At 40.0% G+C, this 16447-nt stretch overlaps 1 non-coding gene across 1 annotated transcript; it reads left to right on the plus strand.

Annotated features, from left to right (window-relative positions):
* The first annotated feature begins 759 nt into the window (after window positions 1-759).
* LOC112788212 (small nucleolar RNA R71) lies at window positions 760-863 on the plus strand. The gene has a single exon (XR_003195586.1). It is a non-coding gene; the product is annotated as a small nucleolar RNA R71 (small nucleolar RNA).
* Window positions 864-16447: the final 15584 nt, after the last annotated feature.

Below are 16447 nucleotides of genomic sequence, written 5' to 3' on the forward strand. Positions count from 1 at the left end.
GTTATGGCCTTGCACTCTCTCTTGGGATTTTCTTCCGTATTGCTTGGGAGAGTACTGGGAGGAGTTTCAGTAATCTTCTTACTCAGCTGACCCACCTATGCCTCCAAATTTTTAATGGAGGACCTTGTTTCATTCATGAAACTTAGTGTGGTCTTGGATAGATCAGAGACTATGGTTGCCAGGACAGAATGGCTCTGTTCAGAATTCTCTATCTGTTGCTGAGAAGATGATAGAAAAGGCTTGCTATTGCTAAACATATTTCTTCCACCATTATTATTGAAGCCATGTTGAGGCTTCTGTTAGTCTTTCCATGAGAAATTTGGATGATTTCTCCATGAAGGATTATAGGTGTTTCCATAGGGTTCTCCCATGTAATTCACCTCTGCCATTGCAGGGTTCTCAGGATCATAAGCTTCTTCTTCAGAAGATGCTTCTTTAGTACTGTTGGATGCAGCTTGCAATCCATTCAAACTCTGAGAAATCATATTGACTTGCTGAGTTAATATTTTGTTCTGAGCCAATATGGCATTCAGAGTATCAATTTCAAGAACTTCTTTCTTCTGAGTTGTCCCATTATTCACAGGATTTCTTTCAAAAGTGTACATGAACTGGTTATTTGCAACCATTTCAATGAGTTCCTAGCCTTCTTTAGGCGTCTTCTTCAAATGAAGCGATCCACCAGCAGAGTTATCCAATGACATCTTGGACAGTTCAGACAGACTATCATAGAATATGCATATGACGCTCCATTCTAAAAGCATGCCAGAAAGACATCTTCTGATCAACTGCTTGTATCTTTCCCAAGCTTCATAGAGGGATTCGCCTTCCTTCTGTCTGAAGGTTTGGACTTCCACTCTAAGCTTACTCAATTTTTGAGGTGGAAAGAACTTTGCCAAGAAGGCATTGACCAGCTTTTCCCAAGAGTTCAGGCTTTCTTTAGGTTGTGAGTCCAACCATGTCCTAGCTCTGTCTCTTACAGCAAAAGGAAAAAGCATAAGCCTGTAGACCTCGGGATCAACTCCATTGGTCTTGACAGTGTCACAGATTTGCAAGAATTCAGCTAAAAACTGATGAGGATCTTCCAATGAAAGTCCATGAAACTTGCAATTCTGTTGCATTAGAGAAACTAATTGAGGCTTAAGCTCAAAGTTGTTTGCTCCAATTGCAGGAATTGAGATGCTCCTTCCACAGAAGTAAAAAGAGGGTGCAATAAAGTCACCAAGCATCTTCCTTGCATCTCAACCATTGTTGTTGGGTTCGGCCATGTTTGTTTTGTTTGCTTCCTTTTCAAGGTCCTTTCAGGTTCAGGATCAGCTTCAACAAGAATGCCTTTATCTTTATTCCTACTCATATGATAGAGAAGAAAACAAAGAAAGTACAGAATCCTCTATGTCACAGTATAGAGATTCCTTAATGTGTCAGAGGAAAAGAAGAATAGAAGGATAAGGTAGAGAGGAGAATTTGAACTTATGAAGAAGGAGAGAGTCCGAATTGCTAATTGAGGAGGATTGTTAGTCCTTAAATAGAAGAAGGTGAGAGAGGAAATTTTCGAAAATTTTTAAAAGAAAAAAAATTAAAATTTAAAACAATTAGTTAAAGAATTTTGAAAAATGGTTAGTGGTTTTTCGAAAATTAGAAGTGAGGAAGTTGCTAGGTGATTTTGAAAAATCTTTTGAAATCAGTAATCAAAAAGATATAATTGAAAATTATTTTGAAAAAAGATGTGGTAGAGAAGATATGATTGAGAAGATATGATTGAAAAACAAATTATAAAAAATTAAATTAATGATATGATTGAGAAGACATGAAAAATATAAGATTTTGAAAAATTAGTTTTAAAACTTTCAAAATTGAAAAAGATTTGAATTGAAAACAAAATTACCTCCTTGATGCTGTCCTGGCATTAAATACCCAGAATGGTATCCATTCTGGCGTTTAACGCCCAAAGTACTACCCTTTCGGGCGTTTAATGCCCAGCCAGGTACCCTGGCTGGCGTTTAAACGCCAGTTTTCCTTCTTCACTGGGCATTTTGAATGCCCAGCTTTTTCTCTGTAATTCCTCTGTTGTATGTTCTAAATCTTCAATTCTCTGTATTATTGACTTGAAAGGACATAATTTTGAAAATTTTTGAATTTTTAATGATGAGAGAGAAAAACAACAGAATGAAACTTAAACATGAAAAACTAAGATCAAATAAACAATGCATGCAGGACACCAAACTTAGAAATTTTCATATTAGAGACACTAACAAATTGAGAATGCACATGCAAAACAACAAAAGACACAAAACAAGAGAATTTAAAGATCAGACCCTAGAAAATCATCAAGAGCAACTTGAAGATCAATGAAGAACATAATACATATATTCAAAAAATTTCAAGAAAATTAAAAATATGCAAGACACCAAACTTAAAATGTGACACTAGACTCAAACCAGAAACGTAAATTATTTTTGATTTTATGGTTTTATAAAATTTTTTGTATTTTTCGAAAATTAATTGGAAAAAGAAAATAAGGAATTCAAAATTCTTAATGAGAGTTCCAGGAATCATGCAATGTTAGTCTAAAACTCCGGTCCAGGAATCAGACATGGCTTACTAGTCAGCCAAGCTTTCAGTGAAAGCTTTGGTCCAAATCACTAGACATGGCCAATGGCTAGCTAAGCTTTAGCAGATCATTACATTCAACAGCAAGATTGATAGAAATCAACAAGCTCTTGTGATGATAAGTTGAAACCTCGGTCCAAAAGATTAGACATGGCTTCACAGCCAGCCAGACCTCAACAGATCATCATGAAACTCTAGAATTCATTCTTAAAAATTCTGAAGTCATAGAATAATTTATTTTTTTTTTGAAAATTTTTCGAAAATAAAAATAAAAACAAAAAGCTTAAAATTAAAATAAAATTACTTAATCTGAGCAACAAGATGAACTGTCAGTTGTTCAAACTCGAACAATCCCCGGCAACGGCGCCAAAAACTTGGTACGCCAGAATCGTGATTATTCATTCCCTGGAAATAGCGCCAAAAACTTGGTGTGGGAGAATGTGATCTCAAGACTTCTTCACAATTCCGTGTAACTGACCAGCAAGTGCACTGGGTCGTCCAAGTAATAAACCTTACGTGAGTAAGGGTCAATCCCACGGAGATTGTTGGCTTGAAGCAAGCTATGGTCATCTTGTAAATCTCAGTCAGGCAGATTCAAATGGTTATGAGGTTTAGATAATTAAAATATAAATAAAATATAAAATAAGATAGAAATACTTATGTAATTCATTGGTGGGATTTCAGATAAGCGTATGGAGATGCTTGTTGCTTCTGAATCTTTACTTTCCTACTGTCTTCATTCAATCATTTATACTCCTTTCCATGGCAAGCTGTATATTGGGGGATCACCGTTGTCAATGGCTACCGTCCGTCCTCTCAGTGAAAATGGTCCAAATGCATTATCACCGCACGGCTAATCATCTGTCGGTTCTCACTCATGTTGGAATAGGATCCATTGATCCTTTTGCATCTATCACTACGCCCAACACTCGCGAGTTTGAAGCTCGTCACAATCATCCCATCCCAGATCCTACTCGGAATATGACAGTCAAGGTTTAGACTTTTCAAATCTCAAGAATGCTGCCAATTGATTCTAGCTTATACCACAAAGATTCTGATCTCAAGGAATTGAAGGCTCTGTTGTCAGGAGAGACAATCAAACGCATGGACCAGGAATCCAAGAGATATGCATTCAAGCTTGTTTTCATGTAGAACGGAAGTGTTTGTCAGGCACGCGTTCATAAGTGAGAATGGTGATGAGGGTCACTTGATCATCACATTCATCAAGTTCTTGTGTGTGAATGAATATCTTACAATAAGAATAAGCTTGAGTTGAATAGAAAAACAATAGTACTTTGCATTAATTCATGATGAACAGCAGAGCTCCACACCTTAATCTATGGGGTGTAGAAACTCCACCGTTGAAAATACATAAGTGAAAGGTCTAGGCATGGCCGTGAGGCCAGCCTCCAAACGTGTACAATGATCAAAATAATAATATCTGATGTAAAATAAATCTCTAAAAGTAGTTTTTATACTAAACTAATAACTAGGATTTACAGAAAATGAGTAACTAAGTGCAGATAGTGCAGAAGTCCACTTCCAGGGCCCACTTGGTGTGTGCTTGGGCTGAGCATTGAAGCTTTCACGTGTAGAGACTCTTCATAGAGTTAAACGCCAGCTTTGGTGCCAGTTTGGGCATTTAACTCCAGCTTTTATGCCAGTTCTGGCGTTTAACGCCAGAATAGGGTAGAAAGTGGGCGTTCAAACGCCAGTTTGCGGTATCAAAACTCAGGCAAACAAGATGTCTAGTTTCCAACGGAATTAAGAGCGCGCCAATTGGGTTTCGGTGGCTCTAGAAAATCCATTTCGAGTGCAGGGAGGTCAAAATTTAACAGCATCTGCAGTCCTTTTTCAGCCTCTGAATCAGATTTTTGGTCAGGTCCCTCAATTTCAGCCAGAAAATACCTGAAATCACAGTAAAACACACAAACTCATAGTAAAGTCCATAAATGTGAATTTTTCTTGAAAACTAATAAAAATATACTAGAAAGTAGCTACATCCTACTAAAAATTACCTAAAAAAAATGCCAAAAAGCGTATAAATTATCCGCTCATCAATTAGTACTTAAATATTGCATTCTTTTGTGCTTAAATGGTATATTTCCTTGATCTTTTGATTTTAAAAATTTTGTAGGAAATAAGTGAAAAAAGAAGCAAAATAGCACAAAATAAGCTAAAAAGAAGAAAAGAGGAATTTTGGGCACGCTTTGAAGATTGAGCATGCTTTGGAACCTTAGGCCACGCTTTTAAAAACGTGGCCCATGACCATAAAGCCATGGCATGCATTAATGCCTTATGCATGCATCATGAAATCAATTAAGCATGCATGCATTTAAATTGAATGAAAGCAACGGCATGCATTTTCATTAATGCCAATGGATTATTAAAGCATGCATTTCACTAAAGCCAATTGGCCAAAAAAACATATCATGCTTTAACGTAATGCATTAGCATCTAATTAATGAAAGCATGCATTAAACCTAAGCCAATGAAAGCAAAGGCAGCAAGCGTTCATGAAGGGAAGCGTTCATTTGTTTCAACGGAGAGCTCATCCAATTCAACAATGCCAAGGAGTGCTAGTTGAGTGTCTTCACTTAGCGCTACATTAAAAATAAAACTGGCACCCAAAAGAAAAAAATGGCAAGGAAGCAGCATTCAAATGAATGAGCGCTACGTTGAAACATTTAACTTTATCAGGCTCCTCATGAAAAAAAAAAAAAGGCAAGGCACAATGCCAAGGAGGGGTGAAGCTAAGGTTCGAACTGGGGAACATAAGGAAGGAGCAACACAAGGCTTTGGAAAGAAAATTAGCCAAAATACATCCACTAGGGCTCGAACCAGCACACATGGAACCAAAAAGAAGCGCTACTCAAAGCAAAGGGAGTTAAGTTGCCTTTGTTAATTGAGCGCTACTTGTAAAGAGAATTGACCAAAATGGGACAGCTATGGTTCGAAGCTGGAAACCCATATGCAAGCAAAAGGGGCGCTCAGTTAACTTTGTTAACTTAGCGCTATGAAGGCATGCACAAGGAGGCTTGTCACGCACCAAAACTAAAGACCAAAGGCAAGGATTGAGCGCTCAGTTACCTTATTTAACTGAGCGGTCCACTGGAGGTGGCTCCTTAGCCTAATTTCAATCAGAAACCAATTTTGGATCCAATTCTTCACCAATTTGCAAAGCCCACATCATCACTCAAAGGCACAAGAACAAGCTAGATTAGGAATTTCATTTAATTTGTAATTTGTTTTCAATTTCAATTTCATTTTCATTTTTGTAAAAGCCTATAAAAAAGCATCTGTTCCATTTTAGTAAGGGAGGCTGGCTCCAATAGGGAGTAAGTAGAATAGAAAGTACTCTTCTCTTTGCTTTTACTTCTGAAATTCTACTTTCTGTTTCTAAATTTTGGATTGAGATTGAAGGAATTCTGTTTCAATCTGTGATCTGCAATTCACCTTTGTTTTCTTCTAATTCTAAGGATTGGGAATTGAATTTAGCTTTCTGCCTTCATTTTCATTTCTGCTGCAACTCTTGCTATCTATTCTTGGAATTTAAATTGAGATTGAAGAGCTTCACTGATTCTAACTTTGAGAATCATCTTTTACCTCTCTTCTCAATTGTTCCAAGAATTGGATTTAAGTTTTATTTGCTGTTTCATTTACATTTCTTCTGCAAATTGTTCTCTGTTGGATCAAGGAAGGAATTGAGATCTAGACTTGTTTTCTAGTCTCATTGATTTCCTGAGATCTTGAATTTCTCCTTTAGATTTCACAATTGAGCTAAATTTAAATTCTGTTTTAGTTCTTCTGCAATTTCATTCATCTTACATTTCTCTGGTTCACTGCAATTTATATTTTCTTGCTCAGTTTTATTTTGAATTCCAGTCCCCAAATCCTTTATTCTTCAAGCAATTTAAGATTCCCAGCAATTTATATTCAGCAATTTAAGTTTCTTGCACTTTAAGTTTCAGTCATTTACTTTTCTTGCAATTTAAGTTTCAGCTATTTTACTTTCTTGAATTTTAAGTTTCTGCAATTTTACTTTCTGCACTTTAAATTCCTTGTCATTTACATTCTGTTGCTCCAATTTTCACTCAAATCATCAATGTGAGCTTGACTAAACTAATCACCCATTAAAGTTGCTTGATCCATCAATCCCTGTGAGATTGACCTCACTCTAAGTGAGTTATTACTACTTGATGCGACCCGGTACACTTGCCAGTGAATTTAGGTGTTGGAAATCCGTTTCCAACCCATCACTCCCTGTATGGGTGATGGGTGCGGTTCAACACTAGTGGCAACGGAAGTACCGACTGACACTTTTGTGGTTTTTTTAACTATGATTTTGTGGTTTTAAGGTTTAGAATGATTTTCAAATATGGTTTGGAACTTTGGTTTAAATGAATTGCTTTTGAAACAAAGTCAAAACTCTTAGTTTGAATAATATGGTTTACAGAAAAAGTGAGTTACAAGATTTTCTTAATTTGTGAATTTGGTCTGACATTTGACTTATCAAAAAGGGATTCAAATTGAAAAGTTATTATTTAAGGATTTTACTGAATTTAAGAAAATCATGATTTAAACTAATTGATTTAAGAAGAAATAATTTTTGAGTCTTTTGAAAAATCTTTGACATTGAAAAGGTTTGGATTGAACTTATTTTGAAACTTTTGGAAAATATTACAAAAGCAGTATTTGATTTAAAAGAAAATCTCTGTTTGAGGTAGTGGAGTGAGTCGAAATCCTAGTGACAAATAATTAGAGTGACGCAATGGAAGGCGAGACGGAACATTGATGCGCGGATAATTTATACGCTTTTTGGCATTGTTTTTAGGTAGTTTTTAATATGTTTTAGTTACTTTTTTTTATATTTTTATTAGTTTTTATGCAAAAATCATATTTCGATACTTTACTATGAGTTTGTGTGTTTTTCTGTAATTTCAGGTATTTTCTAGCTGAAATTGAGGGACCTAAGCAAAAATCTGATTCAGAGGCTGAGAAAGGACTGCAGATGCTGTTGGATTCTGACCTCCCTGCACTCAAACGCGTTTTTCTGGAGCTATAGAAGTCCAATTGGCACGCTCTCAATTGAGCAGGAAAGCTAACATCTTGGGCTTTCCAGCAATGTATAATAGTCCATACTTTGCCCGAGATTTTATGGCGCAAACTGGCGTTAAACGCCAGCCAGAGACCCTTTTCTGGCGTAAAATGCCGGAATTGGCACCAAAACTGGAGTTGAACGGCCAAACTTGCACCCAAGCTGGCGTTTAACTCCAAGAATGGCCTATGCACATGAAAGCTTCAAAGCTCAGCCCAAACACTCACCAAGTGGGCCCCGAAAGTGGATTTCTACACTATCTGCACTTAGTTACTCATTTTCTGTAAACCTAAGTTACTAGTTTAGTATAAAAACTACTTTTAGAGATTCATTTTGAACGGATGACATTTTACATATTATATTGTATCTTCTACAGCATAAGTCTCTAAACCCCATAGGTGGAGGTAAGGAGCTTTGCTGTGTCTCAATGGATTAATGCAATTACTATTGTTTTCTATTCAATCACGCTTGATTCTGTTCTAAGATACTCACTCGTACTTCAATATAAAGAAAAATGATCCGTGACACTCATCATCATTCTCAAATTTATGAACGCGTGCTTGAAAACCACTCCCATTCTATCTGAGCTAAACGTAGTCATTCGGCGACAGCTTGAGTGTGTATCTCTTGGGTTTCTAATCCACGAGTTTGACTTGCATCTCCTAACAACAGAGCATTCAAACCCATGAGATCCGAACCTTCGTGGTAGAGGCTAGAACCAATTGGCAGCATTCCTGAGATACGGAAAGTCTAAACCTTGTTTGTGGTATTCCGAGTAGGATCTGGGACGGGATAACTGTGATGAGCTTCAAACTCACGAATGTTGGGCGCAGTGACAGTGTGAAACAGGATAGAGAGATCCTATTCTGACACAAGTGAGAATCGACAAATTATTACCCGTTCGGTAGCTGTGCTTGGTATTTTTCATCTGAGACGAGAGATCTGACAGTTGATTAGCCGTACAGAAACCGCACCTGGACCATTTTCACTGAGAGGACAGATGGTAGCCATTGACAACGGTGATCCACCAACATACAGCTTGCCATGGAAGGAAGTCATGCGTGTTTCGAGAAGAAGATAGTAGGAAAGCAGAGATTCAGACGACAGAGCATCTCCGGAACCTCATCCTGTTCCTCATTACTGAATCACAAGTATCATTCATTTCATGTTATTTACTTTTCATAAACAAAATCATTTATATCATTTGAATCTCATGACTAAGATTTACATGATAACCATAGCTTGCTTCAAGCCGGCAATCTCCGTGGGATCGACCCTTACTCACGTAAGGTATTACTTGGACGATCCAGTGCACTTGTGGGTTAGTTGTACCAGAGTTGTGAAAAGTGTGATCACAATTCCATGCACCAAACATCGACACGGTAGGACACTTCGAGGAAGATATATCACGTGATTCAAATTTTTTAGGGCAAAAATTTTATTAGGAGGGGAGAATGTAAGAACCGGCATAACTATTTTAATAAAATAATAATTTTAAGTGCCCGGAGTAGATTCAAAATTTAGAAGTTTTAATTTGAAAATATAAAGGTGAAATTTGGATTCAGTGAATTTTTCTAAGTTGGAAAATGTGTCTTTTGAGAAAGATTTTTGTAAAAATGTGTACCGGTGCTTAAGCTAGCAGTACCAGCTCGAGACTGTCCGGTACCGTGTTTTTAGAAAAATAAGATTTTTGAAAATTTTAATTTATCGTTTTGAAAAGGCAAAAAATAATTTAGAATAAAAAATCGGACACTAATCTTAAATGTTTTGGCCCAAAGTGGGCCAAACGGACCAAAAACACTAACGGGTTGGACTGGGTCCAAACTGGGCCCAAGGCGCAACATATATATGCTCATTAAATGAGCATTTCAGCTCATTTCCACCCCAAAAGAAGAAATAGGGCGCTGCTGAGTTGAGAGGAGAGAGGAGAGGGGTTTCACTATTCACCTCCATCTTCCTCAAGCCATAACTTTAGCTACGGAGCTCCAATTGACGATCCGTTTCTGGCCACGCGAAGCTCTCATCAAGCTCTTCATTTCTATCTAAGCAGATCTGGTAAGAAATCACATCTCAAGCTCCAGTTTCCAACCCTAGAATTTCTACATTTTTGCGTTATAATTTTGAGTAGATTTTGTGGTTTTGCTTGTTTAGCTGATCTCTAGTAACGGGTAATTGTCGGGCTTTGCCCCAATCACTGTTGGATAAGGTAAGGAACCTCTATATCCTTGAAGTTTGATGTAGTGTGAGCTTTAGTTGATAATGCATGGTTATGTTGAATATATGAAGCTTATTTTTGGAGTTGGTGGTGACTTTTGATTTGACTTTGATGGTTTGGAGCTTGGTGGAAGCTTGATTGGAATCAAGTTTGGTGTTTGAGCATATTGGAAATCGGCCAAGGTATGGTTTCGGTTTCTATTCATACCCTGGGTCGAGATGTCCGACCCGGGATGATCGACGACAAGCCAACCGACCTCTTCAGGTCAGGAACATCTGACCTCTTCTCCAAGAGCTTGGACAAACCACTACAGATGCCCAAGAAGGCCCAAACAGAGGAACACGACCCAAATCCAAAGGCAGCCCAAGCCTATAGAGATAAGGGTGGTTCCCTTGAAGATAAGATGACTTCACTCAAAAGATAAGATAAGATAAGATAAGATAAGATAACTATCTTATCTCCAAAGAAGTCGCTCCTTACCATTATAAATACACTGGAGCACCCATGTATAACTCATACTCTGATTCTATTAAAAACCTGCTTAATACCCTTGCTAACTTAAGCATCGGAGTCCCTTGCAGGTACCACCATCCTCTGGTGACAAAGGATCAGCATCACCCCCAGTCCAACAAATCGGACGCGATAGATCTGGCCACCACTTATAAGTCGGACACGTCAGCACCGATTAGTACAGAAGATCTCGTCTGAGATCGACCTACAGTTTCAGGTAACCCTCGGAACATTGGCACCGTTGCCGGGGACCTGAAAGTCATCCCATCATCATGGCGGACAACCTTGACAGCGACCACAATTCTGATTTGGAGAACAGAACACCGCATAAGAACGCGGAGGTCACACTAGACGATACTTCTCGGCCTAACAAAGATAAGAACTCGCCAAACACGGGAGCCGTGGAGGCACTTCAGGATCGCCTAAAACAAGTTGAAAAAGTGGTTGAGTATCAACGGGAAGCCGAGAGAGACCCACGAAGGGAAGCTAGGAGACGCCGTGAATTAGAGGACAAGCTCCTAAAGCTTGAAGCCGATCTCAAGGCCAAAACTACTCGATCCAGCCACGAAGATAGCTCCCGTAAGAATCAAGACCCATTCACCAAAGAGATCATGAAGACCAAAATCCTAAAGGACTTCAAACCTCCCGACATGACTCTATAAGATGGTACAGCAGATCCCAATCATCATCTCAGTAATTTCAGAAGTACAATGTACCTCACTAACGCCTTAGATGCAGTCCGCTGCAAAGGCTTCCCAACTACCTTGACAAAGACAGCAATTAAATGGTTCGACAATCTGCCCCCTAGGTCCATCTCAAGCTTTGACGACTTAGCCAAGAAGTTTCTAGCTAGATTCTCCATCCAGATGGACAAAACTAAGCACACCCCAAGTCTATTAGGGATCAAGCAAGGAGATCGGGAAAGTCTCTGCAGCTACATGGAAAGATTCAACAAAGCATGTCTGGACATACAAAATCTGCCAACAGAAGCAGCCATTATGGGTCTCATCAATGGCTTATGAGAGGGACTTTTTAGTCACTCAATATCGAAAAAACATCCCACATCCCTGAATGAAGTGCAAGAACAAGCAGAGAAATACATCAACATGGAAGAAAACTCTCGACTAGGAGAGACCTCAAAGTCCGGATTCTCCTATTCCTCCCGAGATAAGGACAAAGAGTCCAAGAAAAAAGAAGATCAACATGGAGAAAAGATCAAGAAATACCACAATTACACGCCTCTTCGGGTGTCTCTTGTAGATGTCTATCGAGAAGTATGCCATACTGAAAGGATACCCCCACCTCGTCCACTCAAAAGCAAGAAAGGAGGAGGAAATCGAACTGAATACTGTGAATACCATTGAATCTATAGACATTCCACCAACGAATTCTTCGACTTGAAAATGTCATAGAAAAACTGGTGAGAGAAGGAATAGTAGATCGGTACTTAGCCAATAGAGCAGATGAGCCAAGAAAAAGAAGAAGGGACGAAGATGTCGGACGAACTGAACGACCACCTCGTACCCCGGAGAGACATGTACACATGATACACGGAGGATTTGCGGGAGGGGGAATATCCAAATCATCTCGCAAAAGACATCTTAAAGAAGTATATCATGTCGAGGGAGGAGAAGAAGCACCCGACATCCCCACTATCTCTTTTACTAAAGAGGACGTAGCTGGCATTATCTCGGGACATGACGATCCCATGGTCATCACTATCATATTGGCTAACGCTAATCTCCACCACACACTAGTAGACTAGGGAAGCTCGGATGACATCTTGTTCAAAACCGCCTTCGACAAACTCGGCCTGGAGGAAAAAGAACTCAGAGCATATCCGAACAGCCTATTTGGGCTGGGAGACACTCCAATCCAACCACTTGGATACATCTCACTGCACACAACCTTTGGAAAAGGAAACCGGTCAAGGACACTCAACATAGACTACATCGTGGTCAACGTAAGTTCAGCCTACAATGCCCTAATAGGTCGGACAACGTTAAACCAGCTCGACGCAGTAGTCTCGACTCCACATCTGTGCATGAAGTTCCCAACCACAGAAGGGATAGCAACGATAAAAGCAGACCAGAAGACGGCGCACCGCTGTTATAACAAAAGTCTAAACCTTAGAGGCAAAGGAGAAGAATTTCACACCATCGAACTCGGGGGAGTTCGAGGGCGGGAAGAACTTCATCCACAACCCGAAGGCGAAATAGAAAAAGTCCAGATCGGAGATTTCCCAGATAAAACAACCAATATCGGCACAATCCTAAAAGGAGACGTAAAGGAGTCAGTCATACAGTTCTTAAGAGATAATGTCGACCTCTTTGCATGGAAGGCCACAGACATGCCAGGCATAGACCCCAAGCTGATGTGCCACAAGCTGGCAGTATACCCAAGATCTCGACCAGTACAGCAGAGACGTAGAAAGCTCGAGCCAGAACGATCCCTAGCTGTGGAAGAGTAGGTACAACCTCTATTGGAGGCAGGATTCATAAGGGAAGTCAAGTACCCACTATGGCTAGCTAACGTCGTCTTGGTAAAAAAAATCAAATGGGAAGTGGCGGATGTGCACCGACTACACCGACCTCAACAAAGCTTGCCCAAAAGATCCTTATCCACTCCCAAGTATCGACGCTCTGGTAGATGCCTCCTCCGGATACATATACCTCTCGTTTATGGACGCATATTCGGGATATAATCAAATCCCAATGTACCCACCTGATCAAGAAAAAACCTCATTCTTAACCCCAAAAGCAAACTACTGCTACATCGTCATGCCATTCGGACTCAAAAATACAGGAGCCACTTATCACAGATTAATGAATAAAGTCTTCGCAAACCACATCGGGAAAGTCATGGAAGTCTACGTGGACGACATGTTAGTAAAGACACAAAATGAGGAGTCATTACTGTCCGACCTCACCCAAGTATTCGACACTATATGAAAGCATGGTATGCGACATGCACCTTTGCAGTAGAAGCTGGCAAATTCTTGGGTTTTATGCTTACACAAAGAGGAATCGAGATAAACCCGGATAAATTCCGAGCTATACTTGACATGAAGAGTCCGATCTATGTCAAAGAGGTACAACAACTCAACGGAAGATTGGCAGCCTTGTCTAGATTTCTAGCTGGATCAGCAATAAGATCTCTCCCTTTCTACGCCACTCTAAGGAAGGGAAATAGGTTTGAATGGACAGCAGAGTGCGAGCAGGCCTTCCAGGATTTCAAAAGGTTCTTGGGATAACCACCTATTCTAACTCGGTCACGGGAAGGAGAGCCACTTATATTGTACCTCGCAGTAGGCAATCGGGCAGTAGCCTCAGCACTAGTACGAGAGGACGACAGTGGACAACAACCTATATACTTCATCAACAAAGCACTACAAGGGTCCGAACTAAACTACCAAAAAATAGAAAAATTTTCCTATGCTCTCATACTAACATCCCGACGACTTCGCCCATATTTCCAAGCCCATATCATCAGGGTTCGGACCAACCAGCCCATAAAAGGCATTCTGCAGAAGACAGACTTAGCAGAAAGAATCTTACAATGGGCAGTCAAGTTGTCCGAATTCGACTTCAATATGAAATTCGGACAACCATCAAATCACAGTATCTGGCCGACTTCATTACAAAGTTTACGGACACCCCGAAAATCCCTACAGAATGGAGTCTCTACATAGACAGTTCCTCAAACAAAATCGGAAGTGGCGTAGGCGTGATAATAGAAAGCAATCAGGGAACCCAAATCGAACTTTCCCTCAAATTCGGGTTCCCTGCCTCAAATAACCAGGCCGAATATGAGGCACTACTAGCTGGTTTGAAGCTGGCTAAGGAGGTTGGAGCTCAAAAGCTTATCATCTTCAGCGACTCACAAGTAGTCACCTCACAAATAGCAGGGAGCTACCAAGCCAAGGATCCCACTATGAAAAAGTACTTTGATAAAACCAGGGAACAGCTCGGACAACCTGGGAAATATGAGATCCATCACATACCTCGGGAACAGAATGCTCGAGCTGATGGACTCTCAAAACTAGCTAGCACCAAACCAGGGGACAACAATAGAAGCCTCATCTAGGAGATGTTGCAGAACTCGTCAATCTCGGAAGAAGAAAAGGTCCTAGACATAACAGGTCTGGATCAAGGATGGATGACTCCCATAATTAACTACCTCAAAACAGAAACACTCCCTACAGATAAGAAGAAGGCAAAGAGGTTAAAGCAAGAAGCACAATACTACACCATCATAAACAATACTCTATACAAGAGAGGGATTTCAACACCGCTGTTAAAATATTTGCCGACTTCCAACACAAAGGATATTTTAGAAGAAGTACACAGTGGCATCTGTGGCAACCATCTCGGAGCACAAGCCCTCGCTAAAAAAGTACTCTGGGCCGGATTCTATTGGCCAACTTTACAAAAAGAAGCAATGGAATTCGTAAAGACATGTCTGCCATGTCAGAAGCATGCTAATTTTCACATCGCCCCACCAGAGGAGCTTATCCGCGTAACCTTACCCTGGCCATATTCAAAATGGGGACTCGACCTCCTTGGGCCCTTCCCTCAAGGATCAGGACAAGTCAAGTTCCTCATCGTCGGGGTAGACTCTTTTACAAAATGGATTGAGGCAGAACCCCTAGCTAACGCCACTGCTCAAAGAAGTCGAAAATTCCTATATAGAAACATTGTCACAAGGTTTGAGGTTCCATACTCCATCACCACAGATAATGGCACTCAATTCACAGACGCAGGCTTCAGAAAATTAGTGGCCGACTTGAAAATAAAGCACCAATTCACATCCGTAGAACATCCCCAGTCTAATGGACAGGCAGAAGCCGCTAATGAGCGGATAATTTATACGCTTTTTGGCATTGTTTTTAGTATGTTTTTAGTAGGATCTAGTTACTTTTAGGGATGTTTTTATTAGTTTTTATGTTAAATTCATATTTCTGGACTTTACTATGAGTTTGTGTATTTTTCTGTGATTTCAGGTATTTTCTGGCTGAAATTGAGGGACTTGAGCAAAAATCAGATTCAGAGGTAGAAGAAGGACTGCTGATGCTGTTGGATTCTGACCTCCCTGCACTCAAAGTGGATTTTCTGGAGCTACGGAACTCAAAATGGCGCGCTTCCAATTGCTTTGGAAAGTAGACATCCAGGGCTTTCCAGCATTATATAATAATCCATACTTTGGCCGAGTTTAGATGACGCAAATGGGCGTTGAACGCCAGTTCTACGCTGTAGTCTGGAGTTAAACGCCAGAAACACGTCACGAACCAGAGTTGAACGCCAGAAACACGTTACAACCTGGCGTTCAACTCCAGAAAGAGCCTCTGCACGTGTAAACTTCAAGCTCAGCCCAATCACACACCAAGTGAGCCCTGGAAGTGGATTTATGCATCAATTACTTACTTCTGTAAACCCTAGTAGCTAGTTTAGTATAAATAGGACTTTTTACTATTGTATTTACATCTTCGGATCATCTTGGGACGTCTAGTTCTTAGATCATGGGGGCTGGCCATTCGGCCATGCCTGAACCTTTCACTTATGTATTTTTCAACGGTAGAGTTTGTACACTCCATAGATTAAGGTGTGGAGCTCTGCTGTTCCTCATGAATTAATGCAAAGTACTACTGTTTTTCTATTCAATTCAACTTATTCCGCTTCTAAGATATTCATTCGTACTTCAATATGAATGTGATGAACGTGACAATCATCATCATTCCCCCACGAACGCGTGCCTGACAACCACTTCCGTTCCACCTTAGATTGAATGATTATCTCTTGGATCTCTTAATTAGAATCTTCGTGGTATAAGCTAGATTGATGGCGGCATTCATGAGAATCCGAAAAGACTAAACCTTGTCTGTGGTATTCCGAGTAGGATTCAGGGATTGAATGACTGTGACGAGCTTCAAACTCGCGAGTGCTGGGCGTAATGACAGACGCAAAAGGATAGTAAATCCTATTCCAGTATGATCGGGAACCTCCAGATGATTAGCCATG

The sequence above is a fragment of the Arachis hypogaea genome, chromosome 20, assembly GCF_003086295.3.
Source record: "Arachis hypogaea cultivar Tifrunner chromosome 20, arahy.Tifrunner.gnm2.J5K5, whole genome shotgun sequence".
In the NCBI taxonomy this organism is placed as follows: domain Eukaryota; kingdom Viridiplantae; phylum Streptophyta; class Magnoliopsida; order Fabales; family Fabaceae; genus Arachis; species Arachis hypogaea.